Source organism: Ictidomys tridecemlineatus, chromosome 2 (genome assembly GCF_052094955.1).
Source record: "Ictidomys tridecemlineatus isolate mIctTri1 chromosome 2, mIctTri1.hap1, whole genome shotgun sequence".
NCBI classification, from domain to species: Eukaryota; Metazoa; Chordata; class Mammalia; order Rodentia; family Sciuridae; genus Ictidomys; species Ictidomys tridecemlineatus.
Window position 1 is genome coordinate 64,352,758 of NC_135478.1, and position 14,439 is coordinate 64,367,196.

Sequence of the window (14,439 nt, forward strand, 5' to 3'; positions counted from 1 at the left end):
CAAGGCCCAGAGCTCATTCTAAAGAAATGTTAATGAAGCAGCTCCCAGCAAACAAGGAGATGCTAATCAAAAGCGGCCTCAGGCCCTTCCTGCCCAGATTACTCCTCCAGCCCATCTGACCCTCAACTTTTTGGTCTCTCCACCTATATTCTATCATTTTAAGGTAACAGAACAAAGGACAGGGATTCGGGAAAGCTGAAGAAGACCTTAGCTTTAAAAAAGGGAAGACTTCTTCCCTTCCACAGATTCCACCTCTTGGGTCCCCTTCTTCCTCCAGGAGAAGTCTTTTCTGCTTAATAAAACTTCTACTCTCCACTCTAAACTTGCCTTGGCATGCTTCTCTGGTGTTATACTTCAGCATTGGGGAAGCAAGGACTCCTCACTGGTAAATAGTGGTAACACTACTTAGATTTTGTGGGCAGGTGTTGGGGAATTACACCTCATTTCTAATCACTAATGTGATGAAGAGCATAAGAATTATATGGAAATGATAAGAAGTGATTCTGATTTCCAAGTACATTGTTTGGAAACATTAAAAAAACACAACAACTTATAGAAGTATACCTGCTTCTACTAAATTCTTGATGGAAAAGTTTTCAAGAAAAAGCAATTTGTTTCCTGCTACAGAAGGGGGGTGATTTGTTTTTTTGAGATGAAAGTTTTTGTTTTCTTCACAGAATTTCATATTTTGCTAATATGAAGGCATAAAACAATAACAAAGAACAATAATGCATACAGCAGTGAATACACCAGGGTAATGTTGATACTTGAAAATGGCTAGATAATTTTGGGGGGATTTTAGAATAAATATAACAGAGATCAATAATCACAAAATTTTAATGTTTGAGCAAGATCAGTCAATGACTAAACAGAGTTAACATCTTTTATAGGCCCATTACTAATTATTAGCATTTTTGTTTTGCAAATGGGCACATACTGGTAAGAATGGAAGAAAGGACAATAACATGCATAATATGAAGTACACACTTTAAAAATTATGGACAATGCAGAAGTTTAACTCAAGTACTATACTAATGTTCTACATCTTATTCAAAACCCACATAGTTCATTGATCACAGATGCATGGTATTAATCATAAAGTTTCAGAACACCTTGTGTTGATTTTGAAAGGTCATTTGCATCTCCATTTAACTTGCTTGTAAAGGATGTACTTTGTATGTAAAATCAGCAGAACAGCAATATTAATTTATAATGTTTTAGTTTCCATAGTTGCACTTTTTTAACACAAAAGAACCACATCAACAATGATAAAATTTAAGTAAGAAAAACTGTGATTGTGTCTTATTTCTTTCATAATCATACAAATCAAAGCCTTAAACAAAGCTTCATTGTGAAACAGTAATGCAAAATCAAATATAATGGCATACATATAGTGCCAAATGCTAAAAATTATATTTTAAGCTATATATAAAGACTGCCAAAATTTGTTTTCTTTATAGTTCAAGAAATACAACTATAAGCTTTGTCATAACCAGTTTAAACTTTGTGTGTACTTTATTTTAAATGCAGGAGTCAAATGCTCTTTATTTTCATTCTCTCTTTTTTGTTTTATTGTAGCATTTTGATTACAACTGGTTAAGACTCAAAATGTGTTGTTTAAACCTCTGAAATCAAAGAGGGATCTGAATTCCCAAAGTCCTAATTTTTCTTTTACAGAAAGGACAAAATGTACATAACTGCAGGCTCTCTTTTTCTCCAGATATTCCTAAATCTTTACCCTTCCAGCATCCTTCACCCTCTATAAAAAATAAGTTTACTCTTCTTTATTTAAGATATCTGCCTCCAGAGCAGTCTCGCTGCAGCAGGTGCTATCTGTATTTAGTGCATTTCAATGAGGATTTGTAGTGCACATTTTAGTCATTGTTCATGGCACTTTTGAGTGGCTGGGGGCCCTGGTGTTCCCTGCACTTTCATTCATCTGGGACACTGACTTTTCCTTGGCCATCACTGCATTTTCAGCCAGGGACCCATGTGAAGACACGGCAAAGGACTTTGATTCCCCAGATTTTGACTTCAGCTCTTTGGCCACTTCTTCTGCTGAAGCAGCATAAGGAGGTCTGCCCTAAATTGCTCCCTGGCTTTTATAACCTCAGCCATAGTGCCTTCCAACTCTACCAAACCTCTGTAACCCTAGGGTGGAAATAACTCTTATTGGATGCCCTCTTGCTGTTCCTCCCACAGAGACCACTTGCAATGGGAAGGGCCCTCAGACTCCACAGCCCTGCCTGCTTCCTGCCCAGTGGCCAACCACAGTGCCAGCAATTTCTAGTTTCCCTCTCTGAGAAGGTATAGTTTGGACTTCACCCTGGGAATTGCTAGTTTCGCTGCTGTCACTGCCTGAGAAGGCTCCACAGTGTTCTGATGCTGCCTCCACCCAGAAGGCATGGTACGGACCAGTTGCTATGGTTATGAGGGCTGCCAAAGCCACAGACTCCTGCAAAGCCTCTGCCCCACCCTGAGACTGGGTTGGAGGAGATTGCCCCTTGTAAGCTGCCCATTCCTTCATGATCACTAGTGAGAATTCTGGTGGAAGTCTGTTCTTTCTTAAAGCAAGTCTCTCAGTTTTCTTTCTGCTTTCTGCCAAACTAAACAGGACTCTGTAAACATACTGATGAACTGGCCTATTGAAAAGGGCAGCCGGAAGCAGATCTTTGTTGGCTTCATCTTCAACAGAAACAGCAATTTTGATTTCACACTTCATCAGGATTTGGAAGATGTAACTGTACATCAGCCCCTTCTTGTGCCTGTGCTTGGCCACTTTTAGCACCTCATGTGTGATTGGGGCAGGGGAGGTGTGGTGATGTCCATGTGGTTCCTGGTGTGCATCGACAGGAGGCAGGGGATTGGTTGGACTGTGCCCATCAGGCTCCCTTTGCCTTCCACTAGCTGGCTTCCTGAAGAGGCAGTGGAGGAACCTTATACCTTTGCACTACCCTCATTGTCATTGTCTAATTGTGATGATGTAGAAGAGCCAGGGAAGAAGGCAGAATCCACATTTTTGGGGCTGCCACTCTGGGCTGGATTGATGTGCGAGGACTGCTCATAGAGCCGTTTGTGCTTCCCCTTGCTGTAGTTGTTCTGCTCTGTCAGGTTCCTCCCACTGGTATCCAGAGTGAGGGCAAGCTAAGTGAGTATGTATGGGTATACACCCTGGCCCAGAGCCCCCCAGGGCTGGGCTATTTCTTTATTTTTATGTGGTATCGATGATATAACCCAGAACCTCGCATGTAGTAGGCAAGCATTTTCCCACTAAGCCACAAACCCAGCCCACATTTAATTTTATTTTAATAAAAGTTTTTTCTTTCTTTCTACCCACCCTCCCTTTTTATTCACCATCCAATCTATGTGACTAGAAAGGCATAGAAAATGATAAAGTCTAATGTTAATTCTGGTGTTTGGGGCACTGGGTTTTGACAAGATTCCCACCCCTTGCTCAGTTTTTCAGTATTCTTCTGTATACTTTAAATTCTTTATAAGAGCCCGTAGCATTTTCATTAAAAAAATGCAATCAATTTCCCAACATACAACACTATTTTTTGAAAGTTTTAGGGAATGACAGGATGAGAAAAGCATCTGGCATAGTGTGGTTGTGTGATTCTGAGAGGACACAAAACCTTTATGAGGTCACAAATATTTTTCTTACCTAGAATGTGCTTTTCTTTGCTTTTTAGCAAATTTCTACTCATCCTTCAATACCTAGTTGAATGTGAAGAATTCACATTCTCAGCCAGTACCTATATCCAGCCAACTGGACTTCTTCTTTGAAGACTTAGAACCTGAGCAGCAACAAAATGACAGCAGAAAGACTTACAGTGTGCTCATATAGCAGCAGGCTCCAGGAAGGACTATAAAGGGGTTTTGGGCACTGAGACCACCTGGCAAAACCCAGCTCTAATTTTATTGAACTTTGCTGTCAGGTTCCCTTGACCTCCCCAGTGTTATCTAGTGCATTTTTTAAAGCACCCAGATCAGTTTCTGTAGCTTGAAACCCAAGCCTCCAACTGTGCCCTGTCCTTACAGCATTGAGTCAGGCTGTCAGAATAAACAATAGTTATACAGAAGTCATTATAAGGAGGCTATTTCTTTTGAGACTGAATCTTGAGAAAGATGGCCATGATCAGACACCTATGGTCCCTCATTCTGAGATGCCCCAGGCTGGCTGGAAAAGAGATCACAGATGACTTTTGTTTGCCAAGTACCTGTGATGAAAGGGTAAGAAAAGGTGCTGAAGGACACAGAGCTAAAGAAAATCTAAAGGCTATGTCCTTTGCAAACATCTTTTTAAATTCTGGATGGGCTGTTTCACATATAGGGCAGGGACCTTGCTAGTTGCTGGCCAATATCTCTCCTGCATCCATAATGCACAGACAGTGCTGAAAACATGCTCACATTTATGCAAATAAAGTATTATCATCAGCTAAATTTTGTAAATGGACATAGTCTGACTCAGGTTAGCAAAGTGGTTCAAGGTCATCCACGTTTGGGGCAAAGTGGTTCAAGGTCATCCACGTTTGGGGTCCAAACGAGAGCAGAGCCCAAATGTAATTGTCCTTAGACTCAGTGGTGTCACAATCATGGGCATCTCTGAAAGATCCCTTTCATTCATTTCAGATGAAGTTTTCGAGGAGCAGTGGAAAGGCCAGGTGACACAGGGTGGCTGGTGTAGGAGTGATCTTGATGGAAAAGCATAGCTAACAAAGAAAATCTGAGTCATTTGGTATGCTAGTGGATGTTGGTGGAATTGAGCCAAGCCAGACAGCAAAGCTTCCACAGCTAGAGGAAAATACCTGCAATCCGAGAAAGTTAAATGAGTCAGCAGAGGATGAGCCATGTCGACAGAATGCAGAGGATCAAATGAGTGGAGTGGATGTGGCTCTGCAGAACAGTGCAGGTAAGAGGCCAGATGCTGGGTGGAGCTTATGAAAAAAAAGTGGAGAGGACCTAGTGGGACTTAATTGTTTGGCAGAGCTCGTGAGCCAGAGTCAGGCTGAGTGAGTGGAACCCAACCCACAAAAACAGTGGGCGGGGAGAAGACAGAGGAAGCACGTGGGTAGCAGCATACCATTCAGGAACCCTTATGTGAGCATAGCCTAGGAAGAAGGTGGCACAGTGGTGCAGGAGCAGGAGGCATGGTGGGTGCACCAACTGGAGGCAAAGGGAGTCAGGAGAGGCATCCAGGAATTCTGTTAGGAGTCGCTGTTGACCAAATGAGGAAGAAGGTTCTTTGTGCTCTGAGATGGAAATGTGACCTCAGGGTCTGCTCCACAGGGGGCCTCAGTTTCCCCATCTTTGTTTGTATGTGGTGCTGAGGATCAAACCCAGGCCGCACGCATGCCAGGTGAGCGTGCTACAACTTGAGCCACATCCCAGCCCTCATTTGGTTTTATAAATGGAAACATAACCCCTTGCATTTTAAAATAAAACTATTAACACAAGGCTTTGTTCTAGACAAAGAGACATAGGCATCAAGAAAACAGCAAAGAACCGCTACTCCCATTCTTCTGGAGACTACAATTCCCATGGTCTGACCCAAGAATTCAAGCACTAAAGAAACATAGAGTACTGACTTCTTTTAGGCATCTGATTTAAGGTTATCATCCATGAATGTTTTACCTTCTGAATTATTCTAAGACACCCCTCCCCATCTCATTTACCTGCCCCAATCCTTTTCTACCTGTGAGATAAAGGCCTCCTTATGAAATCTTCCATTTCTTGCTTCTTCAGTTGAATTTCCTCACCCTTTTTTGAGGTTTTAAGAATTCCTGTCTCATCTCTACTTGTACTTACGGCTCTGCTTAACGTGAGTACTTTCATTGTTAGAAGTGCTAGCTCCTTATTAGACACTAGATGGCACCAGAACTATACTTTTGACTTTTTTCTAGCGTCCACCAGAGTATCTACCTACTCATTGGCTGGCTTGGGTACTAAATTTAGAAAGCCCTTCAGTACTTGTTTCATAAGCAGCTTTTTAATTTTTTTATACAAATCTTTATTTTATTTTTTATTTTTTTTAAATTTTTTTTTATTGTTGGTTGTTCAAAACATTACATAGTTCTTGATATATCATATTTCACACTTTGATTCAAGTGGGTTATAAACTCCCATTTTTACCCCATATACAAATCTTTATTAATTGTATGTATGAAATTAATCATCCAACTATGGAAGGGAGGATTACACTCACCATCCAGTGTGTGTGTGTGTGTGTGTGTGTGTGTGTGTGTGTGTGTTTGTATGTATGAACATACATATTTATATACATATTTGTTTTTCAAAATTGTATTCAGAAGTGGGGTTAGAGTTTCAATTCAGTCATGGCCTCTTCCTACTTCTGTTGTGCCAAGGATATTTCAGGAGTCCTTACTAATATTGCAGATATTTCTTTTCTATGTTGTGATTATTGTAAGCCAATAAATAGAATAAATATATTTCAGAGATGCCAAGGGTTATCTCACTTGTGGTTATCCATTGGGCATCTGTAGACATAAGTAAACAATCATTGCTTTTTGGCAAAAGCAGCTTTTAAATCTCTTGATATGAAGAAGATTTGTGGACATTTATCAGAACTTGTCTGCATGGATATGATTTCCAATAGAATATGCATTATATAACGTGATGGTATGACTTGGTAACAGGAATAAAAGTGGTTTAATCTGATTTCTGATTTATTTATTTATAATTATATATTTTATAGATATTTAATATACATATATTGTATACTTATATGTCTATAATTTTGAATATATGTATCTCTCTCTCTCTCTCTCTCTCTCTCTCTCTCTCTCTCTCTCTCACACACACACACACACACACACACACATGTTTATAATATTGCCTTTAGAATAAGCAGGTTTGGGGGATGGATTGGGTTGAGTGTAATGGTGGAAAGACCAAGGACAATTGCTGAACTTAAGCACTCTAGGGTAGTTGCTGATAGCCAATCCCATATGGGGCAGAAAGACCATATGAAGCTAGTCTTGGGAAGGCTTTTGCATTGATGTTTGTGATTTCTCTTAGATATTCACATGAACATGTCTGAAGGTAAGAGAAGAGGACTGGGAAGAAAATGGATATTTGGGAGGCAGGGGAATGTGGAAAATACTGCCATGAGACTTTGTGAAATCCTGGGTGTGGGTAAAGATATAGAAATACAGGGATCATTTCTCTGAGCTGGGGACACACATTTAGCAATGAAGAAGAGAAGTCTATGAAAGAGTTGGAGAGTGAGGGTATCCAGCTAAAGAAGATAGAAAACCAGGGAAATGTAATGACATGGATTTCTGAAAGAGATGATTCTAAAAAGTAAGTTTTTGTTCTAAAAAACTACTAAAAAGTTAACTACAGGGTGACAAAGGAGGGACCTTTAGATTTGGTGCCATTGTGGTTTCTGATGATTTCAGTGGAGCCCCTGTTCTCATGTGGTGAGAACTGAAGCCAAATGGGTGAGGAAAAATTAAGGTCAGCATAGTGAAAGCAATAGCTGGATATTGTTTTTTGAATTGTGTACAATGAGATAAAGGGAGATTGAGCAAGGGGTTAACATTTATAGTCTCTGAGATGTGGGGACAGTTCATTTCTGCAAATGCTTGTTTATGGCTGCAGAAATAATTTTTCTATTACCATTTTTGCCACCTACACCCTAGAGTTAATTTTTTTTGAAGTAATATGGAAGCCCAATAGTAATTTCTTGAGAGTAGGAAGTGTGCTGGGGCAGGACTAGGGATAAAAGTAGATGATGGATAATTAGATATGATCACTGTGTGTCATGCAATTTGAAAATATTATGCTTGAATTCATTAACATGTGCAATATATATTTGTTAATTAAAAACAAATTAAAACTAATTATTTATATGATTATTGAAATATAAGCACTCAACATTGAGGGATAGAGTATCCTTATGGTTTATTCCCTGCCTGTGAAAATGGTCATTGTAAGTTACCTGTAAAAAGAACTGATTAAATAATTTTTGAATGAATAGTATAGATTTGAAATGCCTTGTGGCCACAGCATAAATAGGTTACCTGATGGTTACTGAAGTATTTGAAGTGCTACAGTCCATCCATTGTCAAGGTAGTTTGTGCCAGGTTCATCCTTTGGGAATGTAATACTTTTCCCTTAGTCCTTCACAGTTTGTTGCATTCAAGTCACTGAGTCTGCCCACTCCTAAAAGACAAGAATACTAAGCTCCACATGAAGGAGGGGATGCTATCCTCCTGCATTGTTTTGAACTCTTCTATATGAAAGATTTGTCTGTTACCGTCACTTTTTATCAATTAAGCCAATTATTTTTATCACTAAATACATATTTATTTGTTGCTTTCACTCATATTTTACTGTTAAAGGTTTTTATTTTATTGCTTATATTTTTCCAGCTTTCACTATTTCAGGATCTTTTATTTTAGTTTTTATTTCATTTGTCAGGCATCCACATGTGGAACACCTTGGAAGACTCTCCTCCTACTCTTTCTTCTCTTCCTGCTTCTATGTTCATACTCATTTTAAAACTTATCTTACCAGATCCTAGATTCAGCACTTTCTCCAGTGAAATATGCACCTTTTTACTGGTATTGTTATGGCAATTTGTGTAATTTGTCAGGCCCAATGCAAAATGAAAACTTAGAGTCCTTGTCTAAAAGCAGGTGACCAGTGCCATTGACATCATGCCACAGAAATCTATTTCTTTCTTCTGTGATCTCTTCACATGTCATGGTACACCTTGTCTGTCTTTTAATTGTCCTTCTTATTACAACATTTTAAATTATTAGCAATATTTCTAACATTTATCTTTAAGTATGCCATATCAATTCTAAATGCAAACTTACAAGCAAGTCATATTATAGAGCTTGCACATCCATGTTGTGTTCATTAATGCCAAAGCAGTGAATATGTTACACAGAATCAGTGCAATTGTTTTTACTACACTTTGTAACTGTGGACAGTTTCTCCAACTGGTTTGTTAATGAGTTTGAAAGAACTGGTAGAAATGTGACTGTGGATCACCCTGGTTTCCCTTTCCCTTCACATCCTCAGCTGGAGAGGTGGGCTAACAAAGAGAAGTACCTTGAGTGACAAGGCTGTCTTTTTTCTGTATTTGAATCTAATTCTGGTGGACATTACTGTGTGGCCTCCCTGGGTTTCATCACCCTCCCTTTTTTTACTTACTTGTGGAAAGGACATGGTCACATTGGACCCAACTTTCTCTTAGCTCCGATATTTCCTTGGCCCACTGGACTTCTGTGATTATGGGAATGAAAACTCAGTGTGCATGAGGTGGCCAAATTCAGTATACTTGCAGGTTACATTTATGTGCTGTGTTCATATCTGTGGTCAATTGCCTTCTTGGAATTTACTTTTGAAAAATAAGTAGTAAGATAAAATCAATAAAAATTATGATAGAAGTAGCAGAATATTCAATCAAGGACAGGTCCACTTTGAGCAGGAATCCTGACTGTGTAGGAAGAGCATCATGGAGTTAGTCCCCCTTTCCCTGACTTCTGCCTCCTCCTCTCTCTCTCCATCATCCTTCCCTCCCTCTCTCCCTTGCTTCTTTTATTCCTCCCTTGCACAATAGAAGAACACTAAGTAGGATATATGTACTCTGAAAACATACAAGTGAACATTATAATATTGTAAACTGTAAGTACAGAATTATTCTGCAAATATCTAGAAGTTGTTTATCTTATGCAATTGGAATTTTATATCCATTGAAGTTCAGCATCCCATTTTACCCTAACCACATTTTCTTCAAAACAACATGCTACTCTCTGTTTACATTTTTTTTTTTGCCACTAGGGATTGAATCTACTTAACCACTAAGACACATCCCCAGAGTTTAATTTATTTATTTATTTTAAATTTAGAGACAGGATTTTATTCAGTTTCTTTTGGCCTGGCTAATTTGATAAGGCTATTTTTAACTTGTGATCCTCCCACCTCAGCTTCTGAAACCACTGGTATTAAAGTATGTCCCACTGTGCCCAGCTTGCTTACTGGTTTTTCCTCAAGTTTTTTTTTTATTATTTTAATAGAGTCATAGGGATTTTCTTGTGTGTTTTAGACTTTACACTTTTTCTTGTGTGTTTCTTGTGTGTTTTAGACTTTACACATTTCTCAGGTGATGTATAAGTAATTTCTCTCATTCCAACAGTTGACTCTTTTTTTCTGTTCATGCTTTATTGCGCTGTGCAGAAGCTTTTGGCTTAATGAAATTATACTTGTCTCTTTATGGTTCTGTCCCCTGTCCTTTCACTGTCATAGCCAAAGAACCATTTTCTAAAGCAATGTTGTAAAGTGTTTCTTCTGTGTTTTGTTTTTATTGCTCACAAACTTATGCTCTTTTTCCTTTTTTATTTTAGATTGAAAATAGCAACTTCTTCTGCTTGTGTGGTATAGCATGATATTTTAATACATGTAACACTGTTTAGTGATCAAATCAGAGAAAGATCATATCTGTCACCTTAGTAGAATGGGGAGAGATTGGTAAATGGGACTCCAGTATTTTCTTTCTTCCCCACGTAAATATTGAGTGTCCTCAGCACCATCTGTTAAAGAGACTATCCCTTATCCATTCTGTATTATCGGCCCCCTTCTCAAACATGAGTGTGAAATTAGTTTCTGGGCTTATCCTTGTTCTCTTTTCTGTGCATTGGTTTGTATGTTGCTTTCTATTTCAATACAACAGTGTTTTAGTTCTTATAGTGTGTAATTTGTTTTATTCTATCTTTTTTGCATTTGTTACAATTAGCTATATATATAACAGTATAATGCATCGACACAGTATATATAAATGAAGAATACTTTCACATTTTTCTTGTTGTAGAATTTTCTTGATGTAGAATTACATCAGTCATGTAATTATATAAGTGTGCAAGGTAATAATATCTGATCCATTCATAATCCTTCAAAATCTCATACCTCTTTCCCTCCCTTAACTTCCCTCTCTCTAATCCAAAGTGCATTTTTCTTCCCTAGTGACTTCCATTATGAATTAGCATCTGCACATCAGATAAAATATTCAGCCTTTGGAAGTTTGCTATTGGTTTATTTAGCTTCGCATTGTATTCTCAAGTTCCATCCATTTGCCAGCAAGTGGCATAATTTTATTCCTTTTAGGGTTGAGTAATATTCCATAAACACACATACCATATATATCACATTTTATTTATCCATTCATCTGTTGAAGGGTACCTAGGTTGTTTCCACAGTTTAGCTATTGTGAATTGACCTACTCTAAATTGATGTGGCCACCAGCAATGTATGAGTGTACTTTTCTCCCCCATTCTCATGAAAAAAAAATATTGCTTGTATTCTTGATAATTGCCACTATGACTGCAGTTAAATGAAATATTGAAATAGCTTTGATTTTCATTTCTATAATTGCTAAAGATGATGGTCTGTTGTATGTGTTTCTTGATCAATTATATTTCTTCTTCTGTGAAGTGTCTATTCTGTTTATTAGTCCATTTATTGATGGATTATGTCACTTTTTGGCATTGTTTGTTGAGTTCTTTAAATATCTGGGAGATTACTGCTCTATTTGAAGTGTGGTGGTAAAGATTTATTTTCCCATTCTGTAGGCTCTCTCTTCATATTATAGATTGTTTCATTTGTGAAGAATAAGCTTCTTTCTTTGAATCCATCCCATTTATTGATTCCTATTTTTACTTTTTGTATTTTAGGAATCTTGTTCAAGAAGTCAAGTCCTAAGCTAACATGATGAGGATGTGGACCTTCTTTTTTTTCTCTTAGTTACAGAGTTTCCATTAGCATGTCTAACTCTTTGAACTACTTTGAGTTGATTTTTGAGCACAGTGAGAGATAGAGGTTTAATTTCATCTTTCTACATATGGATTTCCAGTTTTCCTAGGATCAATTGTTGAAGACGCTATCTTTTCTCCAATTTATGTTTTTGGCATATTTTTCTATTATGAGATTGGTCTACATGTCTCTTGGTACCTTTTTAAAAAATTTTTAACTATTTCTTTGTAGTATAGTTTAAGGTCTAGTATTGGGATGCTTACTGATTCACTCATTTTGTTGAGAATTGCTTTGGCTATTGTGGCTCTCCTATTTTTTTCAAATTAAGTTAATGCTTGCTTTTTCTAGTTTTATGAAGAATGTCATTGGAAATTTAAAAGGAATTGCACTGAATCTGCATAACTACTTTGTTAGTATGGCTGTTTTGACTATGATTATTCTGCCTATCCAAGCGCCTGGAACATCTTTACATCTTCTAAGATCTTCAATCTGTATCTTTAGTGCTCTGTAGTTTTCATCTTAGAGGTATTTTAACTCTTTTTTTTAGATTGATTCCCAAGTATTTTGTTTTATTTTTTTTTTTTGAGGCCATTATTTATGGGGTGGTTTTCCTAATTTTATTTCTACAGTGGATTCATTGTTAAAGTGTAGAAATGCATTTGGTTTATGGGTGTTTATTTTGCTGAATTTATTTATTAGTAAAGAAAGTTTTCAGGTGAATTTTTTTTTTTTTTGGTTTTCCAAATATAGAAGCATGTCATTAGCAAATAGTGATAGTTTGTGTTCCACTTTTCCTACTCATTTATCTTTAATTCTTTCTTCTAATTGTTTTGGATAGTTTCAAGGCTGTTGTTGAATAGAAGTGGCAAAAAAGAGCATCATTTTTTTTTAATTTTAGAGGGAATGCTTTAAATTTTTCTCCCTTAAGAACAATGTTTCTGCGGACCGCTGTGGGAGGGCCAGGCACAGGGGCCCAGCCACTCCCGCCTCCTACCGGTGCTTTGAGGTGTGTGGGGGGGAGGCAGAGGATGGAAACACCCCTCTAAGACAATGAGGCCCTGAGCCTGGGCGGTAGCACCAGTGTCGATGGCAGAAACTTAGCATCCCAGGGCTACTTGTTCCCTGGGGCACCCCAGAAGGACACGCTGACATTGAGCCTGAGTAAGCAGGTGTTGCCGCTCCAGACAGCCGCTGCACCACCTCAGCCTCCCTGGGCTGGATGGGCACCCCCAGGGCAGTGGCCCCAGGCCTCTGCCCTCCTCACCAAACCTGGAGCGACTCAAGCTCGCCTCTCCTGAGCTCGAGCATCCCATAATCCATTCCAAAGTGCTGGTCACCACCACAGGACAAGCACGCAGTTCCTCTACCCCAAGGTGGCAGCCAGAGAGGAGTAGGAGTTCACCGAGGGCTTTGTGAAGGCCCTGGAAGATTTGCACAAGCAGAACCAGCTTGGTGCCAGTAGGGCAGCCTCTGCTGCAGCACTGAAGGAAGACCCTCTGGCACGAGCATCCAGCGCGTAGCCCCCTATTCACCCAACCTCTGTGAGCTAGCCACAAGGAGGCACTGCTCTAAGCTAACCTGAGCAGCTAGCGGGTGGCTCTCTGGGGTGCTGGGTGCTGCCACTGTGGCCTTCACCGCGATCCCATTCCCTTCCCACTGTAGCTGCCCCTGTAGCACTGGGTCCACTGCGCCTGGCAACAACGCTCAAGGACAAGCCACAGATGGTGGCCGACATGCCAAGCTTCCGCGAGAGCTTGTCGCTTTGGCCCATGGAGGTGGACACGCAAGAGTCAGATTGCAAGCAGCTGGCCAAATGCATGGCAGCTTCCAAGTGACACAAGCGCAAGATGGAGTGCATCTCGCGCTTGGAGGAGAAAGTGAAGATACTCAAAAGCCAGATCAGGAGCTGGAGTCCACCGAGACCCTGCTGAGCCAGCAAGTGGTGCAGCTCAAGCAGAAAGTTATCAGCCACGTCAACAGCTGCTGCCAGCTGCTGCCCCAGCACCGGGTGCCGGCATACTGAGCCCCAGCACGGGAGCAGCTCCCCTCCTTGAGGAGCAGGCTCACTAGGGGTGGGGCATGGGTGCCCCAGACTTGGAGAACATGTGGCCCTGGCGACCCCTCCCCTAGAGTGCCCAGGACTTGGAGACGGTGTGGCCCCAGGTATATCCCAGGGGGTACTCAGATCTCATAGAGGGCGTCCTGGACTTCAATAAGCTGGACTCCCTGCTCCTTGGGAGCATGACACCACCCCCCTTCCTCGAGCTGCCTCTATCTGCAGCCCTGTGTTGCAGAAACCGAGAGCACCAGCTGTCCCTTTGTACACACCATTGTGGAAGGGGCTCCGTGGGGTGCAGCCAGCAGCCTGCCTTTTCTTTTACTTTTTTTTGCCTTTGGAAGAAAGAAGAACAAAGCGTTCCATTCTGCCCTATTTATGATTCTACTCGGGAACAAAGGCTGTGTACACCTGTGTGTATCCTTGTGTTTTTTTTTCAAGAAATGGGAAGAAGAAAAAAAAATACTATGCCTTTTCCTAGCTCTGGTTACCCTCTTCTATCCTTCTGACCACCACTCCATTTTTGTTCTTTTGTTTTTGTCTTTCTTTTTGTTTTGCTAGGAGTCCGCATTCCTGTTTGTAATCCTTTGTTCGCCTGGTTT

At 39.9% G+C, this 14,439-nt stretch overlaps 2 pseudogenes; one reads left to right on the forward strand and one right to left on the reverse strand.

The window, feature by feature from the left end:
• Positions 1 to 1,743: 1,743 nt before the first annotated feature.
• Positions 1,744 to 3,707, reverse strand: LOC144368118 (constitutive coactivator of PPAR-gamma-like protein 1 pseudogene; annotated as a pseudogene).
• A 1,033-nt stretch (positions 3,708 to 4,740) lies between these two features.
• LOC144368121 (transcription factor JunD-like) lies at positions 4,741 to 13,804 on the forward strand (annotated as a pseudogene).
• The last annotated feature ends 635 nt before the right edge of the window (positions 13,805 to 14,439 follow it).